General features: G+C 37.6%; 1 non-coding gene across 1 annotated transcript; it reads right to left on the bottom strand.

Annotated features, from left to right (window-relative positions):
- Positions 1–15,097: 15,097 nt before the first annotated feature.
- Positions 15,098–15,226, bottom strand: LOC129400910 (small nucleolar RNA SNORA16B/SNORA16A family). The gene has a single exon (XR_008627963.1). It is a non-coding gene; the product is annotated as a small nucleolar RNA SNORA16B/SNORA16A family (small nucleolar RNA).
- Between the last annotated feature and the right edge of the window lie 4,269 nt (positions 15,227–19,495).

The raw sequence follows: 19,495 nt of genomic DNA, 5'->3' as shown, positions 1-19,495 counted from the left end.
ACTGAAAAGAACATTCAATTTAGCACCAAAATATCTGCATTTGAATCCCAGCTTTTACTTCTTCATCACTGTAGGCAAATTATTTAACCTCTATCAGGCTCATTTTATTTAATAAAAAATTAATGCTTTTCTATCTCCTTTGTGAAGTTTAAATTTGTTAGTGTGAAAGGATTTGATCATCTTGTATCTGAGCTGAAATTCACACTCTTCTTAAATTTTAGCATACCGCAATTCACTATTTTATATCCTCTATAACTGAATGGAGATAAATAATAGTCATTTTCCTCTACTCTAAAAAAGAAACAATGTAAAGTAGATGCATTTAGTGAGACATTCCTCAGTTTTTTTTGCTGATATTGTTTTGTTATTTTATCAATGATTTTTAACTAAATGTAATAAAAATTATTGCTATGCATTAAAATATATATCTCTCTCATGTACACAGCTCAATAAAATCACAACCTCATTCAACTTGTATACTAATCCATTTGAGCCTAAGAAAGTTCCTTTCTTCAGAGAAGAGCTAGTAGGTGGGGTGATGGAACATGCTGTGATGAAAAATTCTCCTAAATGGCATTGTAAATCACAGCACCTACATTTTAAAATATCTTGAACTAGAAGTGACATAAGGTCAGTGGTGGAAAGTCTTGGGAACTTTGGTGGTGAAGACTAAGGAATTTTGTACAGAAAAACCATAAACACTGACACTATTATAGCCATGTTACCCTAACTACAATAAAAATGACTTTCAATTTTTCAAACAAGAACATTCCCCCTCATTGTCCCTTGGCAGGCAACCCCATTCCAGTAGTTCCTCATCACTGTAGGGTAGTTTCATGTATTTCTAAAACTTATGTGATAGGAGCTTAAATATCTATTTTCATCTGCCTGTCTTCTTTATGCACCAATTACTCTTGTTTTTTTCTTTATTGCTGAGCATTGCTCTGTTGTTATTGTTGTTGTTTTCTGGCTGTATCTGGCAGTGTTCAGGCTTATTCATGGCTTAATGCTCAGGGAAAACTCCTGGCAGTGCTCATTAAGTATCACTGTATCACTGTCATCCCATTGATCATCAATTTGCTCGAGCGGGCCCAGTAACATCTCAGTTCATTCTATCCCTGAGATTTTAGCAGCCTCTCTTTACTCGTCCTTCCCAACAGTGGCACATTAGAGGCTCTTCAGGGTCAGGGGAATGAGACCCATCATTGTTACTGTATTTGGCACATGAATACACCACGGGGAGCTTGCCAGACTCTTCCCCGAGTGAGCAGTAATCTCTCGGTAGCTTGCCAGGTTCTCCAAGAGGGAGAACTAGGCTATCAGGTGTCTTCCGGGATCTTGGTTTTATAGTCTCTGAATGTTGGATTACACAGTGCTGGGGGCAGTTTCTGGGTGTGACTGCCTAGCTACTGAAAAATGGGGAAACTGGGTGGAAGAGACCCAGTCTTGATTCAAGCAGCCTTGGAGATCTTGGCCCCCGGTCCCACACAACTGGGTTCCTCTGCCAGTTCCTTCATGCGTGAGGCTTGTCCGAACATGTGGAGAGTGGCATATATATACATATGTGTATCCATATATATACATATATATGTATATATATATATGGGCAGAGCAATAGCACAGCGAGTAGGGAGTTTGCCTTGCACGCAGCCGACCCAGGTTCCATTCCTCCGTCCCTCTCAGAGAGCCTGGCAAGCTACCAAGAGTATTCTGCCCACACGGCAGAGCCTGGCAAGCTACCCGTGGCGTATTCAATATGCCAAAAACAATAACAACAAGTCTCACAAGGGAGACGTTACTGGTGCCTGCTCAAGCAAATTGATTAACAAAGGGAAGATAGGGCTACAGTAGTGCTATAAACAGTGCATGTGTGTGTGTGTATATATATATACATATGTATGTATATATACTATATATGCATATATATGGAGAGAGAGAGAGAGAGCACCAGGGATCACATCAGGTCAGCCACATGCAACCTTAACCCTTATACTGTCTCTCCCAATCCAAGTATTATTCTCTTCATAAATATTTTACCATTCATCTGTGTGGACATTTGAGTTATGTATCATTTTTTCTTCTGATAAATTATGTTGCTGTGAACATTTACATCCAAGTCTTTTGATGAATGCTTTTATTTTATTTTTTATTTTAAATAAAGGACAGATACATGCCTATAAAATGGCTGAGATATATTACTGTAAGTCCTTGTTTAGCTTTCTAAGAAACTGAAAAATATTTCTTTGGGGAAGAGGTAGTGGTGGTTACTCTGGCTCTGTGCTAAGGGCCACTTCTGGTGGTGCTCAGGAAAGGGATCCAACCCTAGTCAGTCATATGCAAGGCAAGTACCTTACTTGCTGGACACTGTTTCCTTCCCAGCCCACAAATTTGCTCCAACAGCTGTGCCCTTTTATCTTTCACAGTGAAAGAGACTTCACAGTTGCTCTACGTTTTCATCTGTTTGCTATTCATAATCTTTCTTTCTTTTATCAATGCCAGAGATAGAACATAGGGTTTGCACACATATATACACGCACTCTAATACCGAGCCATGTCCCAGATTCAACATTCGTGGAATTTTAACATTTAGGTTTATATGAAGAGTTATCTCACTATGAGGTTTTTGTTATTGTTATTTGGGGATTTTGGGGAGAAAGGGGGCACATACAGTGGTTCTCAGGGCTTACTCCTGGCTCTAAGATGAGGCATTACTCCTGTCGGGGCCTGCATTATGGCTTTACCTTGCATTTCCCTGATGAATAGGCTACTGGGTATCTTTTAAGAAAACTAATTTTGTGTATGTGTGTGTGCATTTAGGTATTCAGAAAGAGTGTGTGTTCTTTTGCTTGTTTTGATAGATTGACCTTTTATTAAGGTATATAAGTTCTGTGTATATTTTGTTTTGTGAAATGTTAAGAACTATTTTTCTATCTTCAGTGAGTTTTTTATATTTTTACTATTGAGTTACAAGAGTTTTTTGTGTACTTTCATTACAAGTTCTTCATGAGGTACACGTTTCCTCTGCTATCCAAGATTATGAAATTCTCATTTTGTATGATTTGGTTTGTTACTTGTGGAGTGTTGAGGACTCAAATGTGTTCCATATAACTTAATGGTATTAGCATTTCAGATCTTAAAAGAAGCAACTGACAATATCCCCCATACTCTCTCTCTACTTTTGGGCATTATGGCTTGCAACACAGACACTGAGAGATCATCATGTTTGGTCCGTTATCTACTTTCGGCACACATCTCCCATCCCGACTGATTCCTCCAGCCAGCATGTCTGTATTGCAAGCCATAATGCCCAAATGTAGAGAGAGAGAGTATGGGGAATATTGTCTGCCAAGGAGGCAGTGGGTGGGTGGGAAAGGTGGGGTATACCGGGGATATTAGTGGTGGGGAATGTGCACTGGTGGAGGGATGGGTGTTTGATCATTGTGTGATTGTTACCCAAACATGAAAGCTTGTAACTATCTCACAATGATTCTATAAAATTAAAAAAAATAAAAATAAAAAAGAAGCAACTGAGGTGCTGGAGTGATAGCACAGAGGATAGAGTGTTTGCCTTGCATACAGCCACCCGAGTTCAATTTCCAGCACCCCTGAGCACTGTCAGGAGTAATTCCTGAGTGCATGAGCCAGGAGTAACTCCTGTGCAATGCCAGTGTGACCCAAAAGAAAAAAAAAAAGCAACTGAATCACCAAATAGAGTAAAACTGTATACAGGTCCAAAATGTTTTCCTTGCACTATGGTTTGCCTTTTCATTTTTTTTTCATTTTTGTGTCTTTTTGTTTTTTTAATTGGTTGGTTTTGTTTTGTGGGCCACACCTGAAGGTGGACTCTGAGGACTTATGGGATGCCAGAGATCAAATCTGGGTCAGCCACATGAAAGACAAGTGCCCTACCTGCTGTAATATTTTTCTGGCTTAACCTTTTCATTTTCTTAATGGTATTTTGAGAAAGATTTTAGACTTTTTTATTTTGATGAAGTTCAAATTATTATTTTTAAATTTGATGATTACTGGTTTTTGTGTCCTACTTAGGAAATATTTGCCTATCCTAAGTTCACTTAAGGTTTTTTCCCTACCTTATCTTCTAGAAGTGTTATGTTTTTAACTCTGACATTTAGGTCTATGAATTTTTAAATTAATCTCCCTGCATGGTATAGAGTAGGGAGCTGAAGTTTTTTTCCATATTGATATCCAGTTGTCTGGTACAATTTGTTAAGAGGACTATCCCTTTCTTTAATTATAATCAAATAAATTACATTGATTTTTTTAATAAATTGATCACTTAAGGATGGGGACCCACACTTCTGAATTCCCTAAAAGTCTATTCAAAATGGATTAAAGACTTCAACATCAGACCTGAATCCATCCATTATATTGAGAAAAACAGAAAGAACCTTTAATGACAATAAGTCTAGAGATATCTTCAATGATTCAGCATCATTTGCTAAGCAAACAGAATCAAAGATAAACAAATGAGACTACACTAAACAAAGAAGCATTTTTACCACAAAGGAAACTATGACTAGAATTCAAATATACCCCACAGACTGGGAGAGAATATTTTCCCACTACTAATCTGACTATGGGTTAATGTTCAAGGTAAAATAAAGCACTTGTAAAATTTAGGAAAACAACCAAACCCATCAAAAAAATGGAAAGAAGAAATAAACAGAAGATTCCTCAAAGAAGGCATACTGATAGCTAACAAGTATATGGAAAAATGTTCTGAATCACTTGTCATCAGGGAAAAGCAAATAGAAATAACAGTCAAATATATCACATTAGAGATATTGGCACACATCAAAAATAACATAAGCAAGTTTAGTAAGGATGTGTGTTTGTGTGACAGGATGGGGGTGAGATGCTTGGGGGAAATGTATCCTCATTCCGACTGCTTATGGGAATATCTACTGACTCAAACTTTTTGAAAACAACATGGACACTGCTAAGTAAAAGCTAAAAATTGAGATTCCATATGATCCAGCAATTCCAATTCTAGGTATCTACCCCAGAGGCACTAAAAACAATAGTATGAATCTGGAAACAACCTCAGTGTCCAAGAAAAAAGTGGCTGGATAAAGAAATTATATACGTACATACACACACACACTCAAAATGAAACATCACCTGACTATAAGAAAGGACAAAATCATTTGCCATGTCATGCTGAGTGAAGTCATTTAAGAGAGGGACAGAAACAGAACAATCTCTCTCATCTGTGATATAAAGAAGCATAATAAGGAAATAACAAATGGCTAAAGGCAGCAAACTTGAGAACTGGTATACAAAATGAAGCATACCTTGGTAAGGAGATGGGAGGAGGAGGAGGTGGATGAGGGGCAGGGATTTTTTTTAGGGGACACAATGGCAGAAGGAAGAAGATACTCTGGTGGAATTGAGATACTGTATGCATGACATTTTGTTATAAACAATATTTTAAATAATGGCAATTAAACATTCGGACGAGCCTCACGCATGAAGGGACTGGCTGAGGAACCCAGTTGTGCGGGACCCAGGGCTGAGATCTCCAAGCCTGCTCGGATTGGGACTGGGCCTTCTCCACCCAGACTCCCCATTTTCCAGTAGCTTGGTAGCCATACCTACAAACTGCCCCTGGCTGTGTAATCCCACCAACAACCAACATCCGGAGACTGTAAGACCACACTCCAGGAAGGTGCGGCCTAGTGACATCTAATAGCCTTGTTCTCCCTCTTGGAGAACCTGACAAACTATCAAGAGTCTGTTGCCTGCACAGGAGAGCCTTGCAAGCTCCTCACGGAGTATTCATATCCCAAATACAGTAAAAGATATATACATACCTAAGAGAGCCCATCAAGCTACCGAGAGTATCCCGTTCGCACAGCAGAGCCTGGCAAGCTACCCGTGGGGTATTCGATATGCCAAAAACAGTAAGGACAAGTCTCATTCCCCTGACCCTGAAAGAGCTTCCAATCACTGGGAAAGACAGTGAGGAGAGGATGCTAAAATCTCAGGGCTGAGTGTAATAGAAACGTTACTGGCTCGAGTAAATTGACGAACAACGGGATGACTGTGAGACAGTGAGGTTAATTAAAAATAATTTTAAATAAAAATATAATTTTGTTGTTCATTGAAGCACTATCTACTCTTCTGACAATTGGATTGATTGTCTTTCTACTGCTACATTCAGAGAAGGTGATTTTTCTTTTTCTTAATTTTTATTTCTCAAAAATGTTTATTTACTATTCCATGTTTATTTACATTTCTGCATGATGTAAAAATATGCTTCTCAATTTCTACAAAACTTACATAATTTTGGTTCAGGCTTCACTGAATATGTATTTCAGTTTGAGGGAAATGAACATCTTAACAGTACTGTTTGCCAACACATAATCACGGCATATCTCTTTATTTACAAATTTTACATTTCTCTCAGGAATGTTAATTTTTAGTACAGTTATCATTTATATCTTTTGTCACATTTATTTAAATATATCATTTTTTCTTTGATGTTACTCTTAGATATTCTAAATGCTTTTTAATATATTTTTTATAGTTGTTTGATGATCATAAAAGAAGAGTCGAGGGCCAGAGAGATAGCACAGGGATTAGGACTCTGCCTTGCACGTGGACAACCCCGGTTTAATCCTTGACACTACATATGGCTGTTCAAGCACTACCAAGAAGGATCCCTGAGCACAGAGTGAAGAGTAAACACTGTGTGCTGTTGGTTGTGGCCCCAAAACAAAACAAATTGATTTTTTAAACTTTGGTATATACTGAGACTTTACTATGTTTATTCATTCCAGTTTATTTGTCTTTTTATGTGATCATCTTTTTCCATGTTATTTGTGAATAAAAACAGTGTTACATCTTCCTTCTCAATGTTTACCCCTTTATTCTTCTTTCTTCATTTCATTTGCTAGCATCTCAACTACATTATTGAACAGAAGTGGTGAGAACATATATCCTTGGCATGTGTTCAGTCTTAACAATGTCAGTGTTTCACAAATGAATATAAAAATTGCGATAGGTATATATAATACACTCACTATCAAAGTATCAATAGAAACGCTTCTCCTATTTCTAATTTTCTGAGAAATTGTATCATACATGGGTATTGAAATTTCTCCGTGTGTGTGTGTGTGTGTGAATTTCTTGTATCATTCTTCAAATGTTAAACAAGCTTTAGATTCCTAGGCTAAACCCCACAGTGTCATGGTAGATGGGATTTGTTAAAATATATATATATATATATATAATGTTAATGAGGGTTAACAATTTGTATTTTACTAGTGTGATGTCTTTTTCAAGCCAATGACTGATTTATAATCTGAACTTGTTAGCCTAGGTTTCAAGCTATGGAAAGTTCTGTTCATTTCTCATACCCTTTAACTTAGAGCATTCAATTTCTAAACTATCTCTGCTGATAATTTTGGCAAAGGTGGTCTAGAGTGAACCTTAGTACAAGACATGATCCTTTCTTCTAAGATATGACATTTCATGGGCCTCAGATGAATGTCCAGGGTGTTAACAAAAACTCTCTCTTTGGGCTGGATTATAATTCCAAAATCCTCAAGCAGTGTTAAACCAATCATTATCTCTGCTTTGCTGTTAGTCCTATAGTAGTAAGCATTTTATGATTTTTTTTTACCACACATATATAGGTATTTCTATCCTCAATTAAGCATTCATGAGAAGTCCTATATGCTATGTCTGTATTACTCCCTTTCTCACCACCCAGCACAGTTCATTTACAGTGTGTACAGTGCTCCCACAGAGCAGATTTTATCCACCCAAGAACCTTTATCTCTCTCCTTTGCTAACTACTAGACCACCATACTCTGTAGGGTCTCCATTATCCTGTACCAAGTTAGAACCTGGGTGGAGAGAAAGTGAAAATGGGAAGAATATCTTTCTATCAAAGATTGTGCCTCTTGTTCAAACCTGAAAATAATTGCCTAATATACTGTCCTGTTATAAGGTAATTTATATCAAAATGCAAAAGTACTCAGAGTTTTGTTTTATATAAATTCTAACTTGTGCTGCCAGAAATATTAAAATTAATCTTTAAATTTTCTCAAACTAGTGTTGAAAGTAAGATGGTTTCAGATAGTATATAGGCATTTGGAAAGTATCATTGTTTTTTGACCATTTAAAAATTTTCTCACCTCTTTCCCCAAAATTCTTTATTTTTTAAAATTTTTTAAATTTTATTGAATCACCGTGGGATAGTTACAAGCTTTCATGTTTGGGTTACAATCTCACAATGATCAAACACCCATTCCTCTACCAGTGCACATTCCCCACCACCAATATCCTGGGTATACCCCGCCTTTCCCACCCTCCCCCTGCCTCTATGGCAGACAATATTCCCCATACTCTCTCTCTAGTTTCCCCAAAGCTCTTTCATATTCACAATATTCCATTAAATTTGTTACAAATGCCTACCCACTAAGTCAATTTTAAAAGTCAAATTCAACTGAATTTATTTTTGTGGCAATATAAAAGGGGAAAATTACAACTAAGGTAAGCATACTAGAATAATCTACCAGTGTGCTTAACTCAGCTTGTTTTTTTCTTGAAATTGGTTATGCTTAACCAGAGAGACAAGTGTGAAGGAGTTTCTAGAAAATAAGGATCTGTACATAGGATCTTTATCTGCTAGATAAATATCTTTAACCCCCAACTTTTAGAAAGAAAATAGTAAAGAAGATCTCCACTTTCTTATAACCCATCAATCCCCCCTCTACAACTTCCCTCCTCTCTCCCTATCTTGGAGATTCTTTTCTTGTGTCATGTATCTTTTGCTGCATATTAAATCATCCAAACACAGTGACTTAAGCAACCTTAATTTTATTTCCTCTCATTATGTTGGTCAGCAGGGTTGGATGAGCTTAGCTAGTTGGTTGCTTTTCAGGTTTCACCTGGGATCACTTATTCCTATAGTCACCTGTCGGTTCAAATGGGGCTGGTTAGTCTATGCTTTATCCACAAATTAAATGAACAGTACCACAATCAACTGGGTTTTAGTGTGGCAAGCAGGCTGAAGACTTCTTCACATAATGGCTGTGTTCCCAAGAACAGCAAGAGCTGTAGCAGCCTTGATGCACAAGCCCTTATTAAATCTCTGCTTAGGTCATATTTGCTAATGCCCCATTGCCAAAGCAAGTCACACAGTCAATCCCAGAGTCATGTGGTAGAGGACTAATAGAGGGTATGGATATAGAAAATATGATTCATCAGTGCCATTACTGTAACACTCTACCACATTTATTATAATATCTAATCATGCCCCTAAGCCCGTGTGTATTTGTGTCATCTTTCTACAGCTTCTTCTATCAGAGGATACAATAACCTATAAAATCAGAAAGATTGACTGCTGATTCCTAAGGTTTATTCTGCCTTAGCAATTTGACACACATAGCCAGGGCTCCATTCCCATAAGTACAGTTGTCATTTAGCTACAGGTACAGGTAACACCACTGGTTGCTTCTATCAAGCCTCCATTTTAATGAAGTAGTAGTGTGCTGTAAGACTGGCAGATGTGCATATTATTAACCCTGTCCATACTAGTTAGTTCTTTGCAAAATATAAATTCAAGTGTATATAGGCATAATTTAAAGACTCATAGGTCCCTTAACATTTGTTTTAACCCTTCCATTACACTTGAGGAAACAGAGCCAGAAATATCAAGTAGCTTGTTTTAAGTAGGTCACATAACAAGTAAATGGGAACTGAGCTTAGAATCCAGGTCTTCCCATTATAATACCCATGTGTTTGTATTCAGTGTATCCCAACTCTGCCTTCAATATGATACAGTCCTGATTTTATGAACTCCAATCTGCATTTCAGGGGCCTGTTTGATGGTCCAGTGTTTGTTTAAAGTGCTTTCCCTATAAGTGCAAGGGCATGAGTTCTAACTCTGGGTGTCCTACCCTACCCCACCCTCACACTATACACAGACAAATGCTGAGGCGACCCTAGTAGTTCTGCTCTTAGGGATACCTAGTGAGGAAAATGATTGAGTAACTTAGGAGGTACCAAGGCAAAGTGTGAGGTTCTGAGCTTAATCTTGGTGCCATGCATATGCCTTGGAGATGCTGACAACCCCATGATGTGGGGTCCCAAACAAGGGAAACATTTTTAAAAACTAAAAACATTTAAAATATATGTATTGCAGTCACATCTTTTAAGTGTAGAGTTTTCTAATTAGTGAAGAGGACACAAAGTGCATATATCTGGAATTTTCTCATTTCAGAGAGAAAGAATTTCATCACTCTAATTCCCGATCATGGTGGGAATGCATAATGAGTGGTATTAGATGTATAGATGCAGAGATTCATTTCTGAGTTTTATCACGCATTATTTCAACAAAAGCATTCTGAAGCCCCCACTCTTCGAGTCAGCTCTGAAACTAAGGAGTTCACCAACACAACGCTGCTTCCCCATGGGCGTGATCCTCAAAAATGATTTTATTCTCATGTATTTATCTGCTAAGAGATGAACAGGTAGAAACTTATAACTATTTCAGTCTCAGAACTTTAAGATCAGCTGTGTTTTGCTACCAATATCTGCCCATAAAGAAGATCTAGGGCTGGAGAGAAAGTATAGCAATTAAGATACATGCCTTGTATGCACCTAACTCTGGTTTGATTCTTATCACCCCATGAGACCCCAATTACCACCAGGCATTCTCATTAGGTCCTCACATTGGACCATGCTCCAGGTCCAATTTGGCCAAGAAATAGAGGGAGGGAGTTCCAGCTCCCCTGAACTATGCTTTGGAGTTGCCTCATAACTCCCCCTCCAAAAAAAAGGTATTGAACTATCTGAAAGAAAAAAAATCAAATTGTTTTCTGTAACAGCATAGAAAAACTTTCTATTTTACAGTGAAAATAGAAGTATCTTCCACTGCTTATGAAACCCAAAGACTCTGTCAGAGCAAACAAAGGAGCACCAGAAATGGAATATCACAACTCCCTGGGGCAGTTTGGGACCACTCATACTTCCAGGACATTAGAATTTCCTGTGACCTAGTACCTAACATAAGTTTTCTAGTTACAAATCCACAAGAAGTCTATTCAGCTACAAATCACTGTGAAATCTATACAAGATGACGTTAAAAATCCAAATTCATCTTTACCAAGTGAAAGGTGTACTAACAGGAAGAAATATGAGCAGGGCATGGGGAGAGATACATATGAAAGGCACTAACACACCAATTCACACTCTTGTCAGACATCTCTTTAGAGCTCCTGTCAGCAGGAAGCCAATTACTTGGGAAAGAATGAGGTTTGTTTTATGAGCACAATATTACCACCACAGCCCCTTCATCCTCACTTTAAGGTAGAATTTTTGCATTTCCAATAGGAGCAAGTGTTCGGCAGCTGATAGCCTGGTGGTTTGTCTTGGAAGTTAAAGCGCTGGGAGGGCTACGAGAGGAATCAACAAGCTCCTTAACTCTACACATTTAACTTTTATAATTAATCTATGACAACTGGTTTGCAATAATGTGCAGAGGAGGGTAAGGCCCTCGACACACAGTCACTGAACTATGCCATTTCTTTTAGCCTGGTGGGCTTCTTAAGGTCTCCAATGTGACAAGGCTTTCATGTTTTTAATCACATGGGAAGGCTCTTGTCTTCATCACAGAGCTTGAAACAGGAAAAACATCAGCTTCCATCATAACTAATAGATATTATTATTATTATTTAATAATGTAATGTTCCCTAAGAAGTAACAAGCTTTTGAAACTCTACACATAAAAAAAAAAATGTTTCTGTTGAAAAATAATCTTTGCCCTCATTCTGAAAACACACGCATCTGATCTGTCTCATTTTGTTTACATATCCCTTTCCTTCATATTTGAGGAAACAGATAGCAGAGTTCTTAATTACTTTGCACAGTATGCTTGATTAAATAATGGTGGAAAGAGCCTTGCTGTGCTCCTAAACATCTGCCAGATTTTTCCAGGCCAGAGTAACATTTTACATAACAAAAGAAAAGATTAAAGACATTTGACAGATCTTTGGGATGATAGAAATATCACTTTTACCCCTGAGCACAGTATTTAGTGTTTCTAATCTTTTATTATTGTCCCAGAAAGTCTTACTAAGTTGACTATTCTATCTATAAGATTAATATAACAAACTCTGAGATAAATTCTTTTTTAAAATTTTTATATATTTATTTATTTTTAAATTAGTGAGTCACAGTGAGGGTACAGTTACAGATTCATACCTTTTCGTGCTTGTTTTTCCCTCTTGCAATGTTCGAGAGCCCATCCCTCCACCAGTGTCCATTCTCCACCATCAATGAACCCAGTATCCCTCCCACCCCCCAATTCCATCCCCCCACCCCACCCTGCCTCTGTGGCAGGGCATTCCAGTTTGTTCTCTCTCTCTCCTTTTGCCTGTTGTGGTTTGCAGTAGGGGTATTGAGTGGTCATCCTGTTCAGTCTCTAGTCTACTTTCAGCACGCATCTCCCTCCCCGCTCGGGATTTCCAATCACATTTTACTTGCTGTTCCCTTCTCTATCTGGGATGACTTTCCCCAGAGTGTGAGGCCAGCCTCCAAGCTATGGAGCCAACCTCCTGGTATTATATACTACTATTCTTGGGTGTTAGTCTCCTACTGTTATTCTATATTCCACAGATGAGTGCAATCTTTCTATGTCTGTCTCTCTTTTTCTGGCTCATTTCACTTAGCATGATACTTTCCATGTTGATCCACTTATATGCAAAGTTCATGACTCCATCTTTTTTTAACAGCTGCATAGTATTCCATTGTATATATGTACCAAAATTTCTTTAACCAGTCATCTGTTCTCGGGCACTCGATTTTTTTCCAGATCCTGGCTATTGTAAACAGTGTCACGATGAACATATAAGTGCACATGTCATTTTGACTATACTTTTTAGTTTCTCCAGGATATATTCCCAGAATTGGTATTGCTGGATCAAATGGAAGCTCAATTTCTAATTTTTTGAGAAGTGTCCATGTTGTTTTCCAAAGGGGCCAGACCAGTCAGCATTCCCACCAGCAGTGTAGAAGGGTCCCTTTCTCCCCACATCTTCTCCAACAGAGGTTGCTTTTGTTCTTTTGGATGTGTGCCATTCTCTGAGATAAATTCTTAAAGAAATTTCTATCATGACATCTTTTAAAAATAGCAGATGCAAAATTTCTTAAAACTTCAAAAGAAAGAGATTTTAAAAGAAAGAGGTTATGAAATGTATTTGGTGACCTTCTTGATAGTGGCAGTTATGGTCTTGTGATTTTTTTTCCACGGGGACTTCTTTGATTCATGGTCTCTTTGATAAACGTACTTATGTCTTCATTTCCAGACATTTGTGAATTTACTAGTTATTTTTCGTGATTGATTTTGGGATGAATGCCACCATGGCTGGATAATATACTCTCTTTAATCTTGATGTTTGGAAATCTGTTGAGGTTTTTGAGGGATTCCACTGAAGTTATTGGATACATTTTCTGAGTGTCAACTGAGTCAGGTATGTCGAACATGGTATCAATGCCTTGATATCCTTACTAGCTATTTTCTTCTTTTTATTAACCAATGACTACAAGAGATTAGAATATATCATATTCAAATTATATAACACATATTCTAAATTAGAATATATTTACATATGTTAGAATTACCTAAAGTGTGTGGATTTGTCTTTTGTTCTGTTTTGGGTTGGGGGAGGGCACACCTAGCAGTGCCCAAAGGGCTACTCCCTGATCAGTGCTCATGGATCACTCCCAGGAATCAAGTCCTGGACTTCCACATGTAAAACATGAGCTCGAACCCTTTGATCATCTCCCCAGCCTCTGGATTTGCTTTTTCCTTGATTTCATTTCTATCAGTTTCACTTTATAAATTATAAGAATTTGTTATTATAGCCATAAAATATTTACCAGTATTCTTTCTCAGAAGATTAAGCATTTTATTATTCTGAAATATTCTAATAATTCTTCTTCCTTAATGTCTTCTTGGTGTGTTATTCGTTTAGTAAAACAGCTTTATTTGGGCTAATGTTAATAAGAAAAATCTCCATCATCCTTTTACTGTCAACCTTTTTGCATCTTAATTTTTTGGTTGTTTACTGTAAGCAGCATAACATTTTCCTTAAACTCCAATTGAAAATACTTGTATTTTTATTGGAGCATTTATTCTTTTTTTGAATGCACTTACTGATGTATGTAGGTTTAAATTTACCATCTTTTCTTTATTCCTCATGATCCATGTTCCCTTTGCTCTCACTTTTTATTCCTTGCCTTATTTTGTTGTATTAGTTAATTAAATAACTTAATTAGATGCTTTCTCCAGGACCTTTTATTGGTCATTTACACACCAGGTACCAACATTCGTCTAAAAACAAAGGTCGTTACTGGTTTGCACCTAGAAACTTGCCGTCTTTTAAGCTTGCTCCTGTCCATAGGGCTTCTATCCCAAGAATGCATATTTATAAAAACAGGAATGCAGTTTCACTAATCACAGATATTATTGTTATAGCACACAGTTCCAGCAACAATCTGGCATCTTCAGATTCATCGGTATCAGATATCCTAGAAATATGAGGGCAACAGGTTTGAAATGGGCATTTTCCCTCACTTCTGGGAGTTCAGTGCACCAAAACTTCAATTTCAATTTATCCTGGAAATTTCAACTGACACTACTAAGAACAAATCCTGAATGATGATGTCATTCTTTTCATTTGGACTTCAAAGTCAAAGGTTTGGTGGACCTTCAGAGTCAAAAGTTTGATGGACCATGATGTCAGAAACTTTTCAAAACAATGACCAATGCATTGGCATTCTTAATGTCTGTGCTGCTTATTCCTGGATTGTTACAAAAGAAATGTCCAACCGATTTCCAACTGCTCCTCTATACTTCTATGGTTTCAACAAACAACTTCTCAAAAACCTCATTCTATAGACAGTTCAACAACTGTAAGTTGTAAGTTTTATCAACAGAAGACAGTTCAACAACTAACTGTAAGTTGTGTAAGTTCTATCAACAGAAGATTTCTGCTGGTCTCTGGAAGTTATGTGAATTTTAATAAAGGTCTCTATCTATAGTTGAGGTATAGTAGGTAGGAACTGTCTTTTCTGATATGGACAGATCAGTTACAGCAGAGGATGCTGAACATCAAGGAAAATATCACTCTTGTCTCTTTTTTGATCATAGCTGCTATGTGGAAGTGGCTGATGTTTAAATAGGGCATCCCTTGGTTTTAATTATTTATATTATTTCACTTTCCTTTTATTAGCATGTTTACTATACTTTTTTATGTATCCTTAACTTTCATCACTCCTAACACAAGGATCACTGGAGAATATAACTTCATTTTATCAATTCTTTGACCCTTCCTCTATGATGCTTTATTCCATGAATCCTTAAACTTCACAGAACAATAGATTATTATAATATACTTTGGAAACTCATTTAGGTTCACTCATATGTTTACCCTCTGCATTGCTTTTCATTTTCCCCTATAACTCCATGCTTCTGTCTACAAAGTATGCATCTTTCAGAAAAGAGCTCATTCTACTATTTATTATGACACAGGGCAGCTGATAACAAAATTACCTCAACTTTGGGGGCCTAGCATTATTTACTCTGCCTTAAATTTTGAAACCCAGAGTTTTCTGGTCTATCAGTGCTTTCCTCTAAGAATCCCAGAGTGCAGCACCACATTGTGGTATACATAGAGATCATCACAACACTATAACCACCAAAGTTCTCATGTCATAATGACTCCTGTCATAATAACCCCCTCTACCTACTCTGTAACCCCTGTCCCATCTTTCCTCTGGTGCATTCTATGTTTTTCATAGAGTCTGAGTTACATTTTCCCATGCATTTGCTCTGGTTCTTGGGACTCCAGATAGAAGTGAGCCCATCCAGTGACTGACTTTCACTTTCTGACTTCTCTGGCTTAACTTGATATGCTCCAGCTCCATCTGTGTTTCTCAAAAGGCATAGCTTTATCTCTTTTAATAGCTGACTATTATACTATTGAGTTACATAAGCCATAACTTTTTTATCCAGGATAGCAGTTCCTGCTTTGCTTTTTTTTGCTTTAAATATCATACTCAAACCTTTCACTTAAATTCATGTTTGTTCTAATATTTTATAGTTTTTCATGCACACAGTATACATGAATCCAGATTTTGTTTTTTTAAAAAAATATTTCTAGATTGTCTTGATTGATCCACTACCCAGACACCACCACCCTCCAGGTTGCTCTCTGGACACTTGGGCTGAACCTCACGCACGAGTGAAGCCCCACAAAGCCAGGTAAGCAGAACTTTGCGACCTTACCTCTAGGTTCAACGAGACCTGGAAACAAGATCCTCTGTCTGCCTCCTCCAATCCTGGGCATCTGAGGGAGGGGTCCAACCCAGACGCCCCACCCTACCCAAGATAAATACCTCACTGGCCGATCCCCTCTACACCCACTACTCAGACACTGCCATTTTAAGAAAGATGTCTTGATTGATGAGTTAAGAACATCCACATTTAGGGTTATTATTGATATGTGTGTCATTCTATCTTTCATTTTCCAGTTGTTTTGTATTTTTTAGAGTTACATTTTCTATGAATTTGTTCTTGTCTGCCTTTTCACTTGAATAGTTTTCTCTAGTGATCGTCTCATTTCCACCCCGTTTTTTTTCTTTGACTGTGTCAGGATTTGGGTTTTTTTTTTGTGCTTGCTTGAAGTTTGAATAAATGTTTCTAAATCATGTGTGTGTGAGTGTGTGTCTGTGCACTGACTCATTGATTTTTGATTAAATAAAATCTGTTCTACCATGGATGTTCTGTTCTTGACTTATGAATGTTTATATTTCTTCTTGTGATATACAATTTGTCATCATACATATGAGATTTTATTTATTTTTCTTTATGTGCACTTTAGACATTTCCTGTCACAGGTGTGAAGGTAGCAAATTCATTTATTTTTAGTTATTAATAAAATTGTTTTTTCCATTATATTTTAATGGTAATTTTTCAGGGTAAAATGTTCTTGATTCCAAGGTTTTAATATTTTAGAATTGTAGTATGTCATGCTACTCTCTCCTATAGAACTTTTGAGAAATATCATGAAAGTCTGACCAGGGTGTCTTTGTATGTTCCATATATTTTTTCCAACAGTCTTTAACATATTTTCTTTTCTAGTGACCTTTGATAAATTTATAATGCTATGTCTTGGCGTAGGTCTTTTTGTATTTGGGATAGGTTCCATCAGTTTCTTTTATGATTTTTATAACTAGTATTTACCTTAGGTTTGGAAGTTCTCATTTATTACTCTTTGAGTATTTGTTCCTTCTATCTTTATCTTCTTCTGTACCCAATTTCTTATGTTTTCTTTCCATGTGGTCTAATAGCTCTTGAGGGTACCTTCAATTTCCCTAAATCTCTTTTCTCTCTCTTCTTCCATTTGAGTCACTACTGGAATTTTATCTTCAATTTTATCTATTCTTTGCTCTGAAAAATTGAGCCTGTTTGTTACTATTTTCATGGAGGCCTTCAATTTTTTTCCATAGCCAGTGTCTGGGAATTATACCCCGGCTCTGGTGGTGATCTCTCTCTGCAGTTCTTTTCTTATTTCATTTATGTTTCATCTGTATTAGGACACTTAATGTATCTCATTAATGTTCTTCGCAATGGTAATTTTAAAATTTATTGTCTGTTAGACTCCCCATTTCTATGTCATTATGATTGATTGTGAGGCCTTTTCTTTCTCATCCACTATTACAAGATTTAACCTTTTTTGGCATTTGCTATGTTTTTCCAGTAAGAATAAATACTTAGGGCTCTTTGTTTGAACAGTTTGTTTTTCAGATCTTCAGGTGATGGGGGGAAAAAGGGGGTTAGTCTGTTTGAGTGTTCTCCAATCACTGCCATGGATGGTAAAGACAGCTTGGGAATGAAAGTCCTCTTCAGTCCCTCTCCTCTGATAATCAGACCTAAACCTCAGCTCACTAACTATGGTTCCAAGTCATTCTTCTAAGGCCAAGTGGATATCATCTGCTGTTAGTGCTTACTCTGGAGATCACCTTGCCTGGATTCCCAGTGACAGAAGAGGGTTCTTTCTGAGGTTGTTCTGTCTCCAAGCTCTGCCTGTTCTACCACAGCAAGGGCCCAGCTACAGGACAGGTTTCTGTATCCTGAGGAACTGTAAGCCATGAACGTTTATCACTGAAGTTGAGTGAGAAACGGTCTTGGGGAGAGGCTTTCCCTTCTGGAACTTTCATCCCGACCTTAGGTAGCCAGGTGGCTCCTTCTTTTCTCTGGGAAAAAGTTTGCTGGTGGCCTAGAGACCTCAGGCACTTTCCCTGTTGAATGCAACTCAAACAGCTGGAAACCCCAGTCTCTGAGTCTGAGCGGCGAGGCAGGATTGGTCACCCGCAGCTTCTGGCCCTGTACTAACAGTGGAAGGGGGCGATGCCTGACAGACGAGGTTTGCCAAAATTGCCAGTGTTCAGAAATCAGTCTCAGCAGAGACTGTAGTGTTCATTGACTCTAACTTCTTTTTACATTTTTGTAGAATACTTGGTCATCAAACCCACAAATGGGATTTCTGCTGCAATCTTTTCTTCTTTTCATTCAGAGGTTTTTTTTTTTTTTTTTGCTTTTTGGGTCACACCTGGCGATGCACAAGGGTTACTTCTGGCTCATGCACTCAGGAATTACTCCTGGCGGTGCTCAGGAGACCATATGGGATTATGGGATGCTGGAAATCGAACCCGGGTCATCCGCATGCAAGGCAAATGCCCTACCCGCTGTGCTATTGCTCCAGCCCCCTGATTCAGAGGTTCTCAACAAACCCCTAAATAAAAATATGGTCAAAATATATCCAAAGTGTTCACTAGGCCTTATATTTGTCTTATGTTGAGCTTTTCTTATACCCTATCTTCCAGTTCACTATTGCACTCAGGCAATTTTTATCTACTATTAAACTACCCAGTGATTTATTAATTTTTGTAATTTTTCACTTTCAATTTGACTAACTTGGTATTTTTAAATAATGGGTTTGAGGACACACCCATTGATGGTCAGAACTTATTCCTGGCTTAGAAACCAGGGCTCACTCCTAGTCGTTCTTCTCAAGGGATCGGATATGGTGCCTGGAATAAAATTTGAGTTGGCCACATGCAAGGCAATTGCCCTACCCACTGTACTAGCTATATAGTTCCTTTGACCATTTCTTAAAAGTTATTATATGCTTAAATTCTCCATCTTGTCTTTTATTTTCATCGTGTTTATTAAAGTTACATCAGATAATTTCAACATCTGGGTCTCTTCCAAGTCTGTTTCTATGGTGCTTTTTCTCCTGATTTTCTGAAACATATGCTTCCTCCTGGCACTGTCTGGTGATTGTTAATGAATTCCAGATATCATATATAAAAATTTGAAGAAATAATTTCAAACTGTGGATGTCAACGTCTTCAAGACAAAATTTACTTTTGCTTCTGATAGGATAGAGAGTGT

This window comes from Sorex araneus, chromosome 1 (genome assembly GCF_027595985.1).
Source record: "Sorex araneus isolate mSorAra2 chromosome 1, mSorAra2.pri, whole genome shotgun sequence".
Lineage (NCBI taxonomy): Eukaryota > Metazoa > Chordata > Mammalia > Eulipotyphla > Soricidae > Sorex > Sorex araneus.
This window is presented reverse-complemented; position numbering and strand designations above follow the sequence as displayed.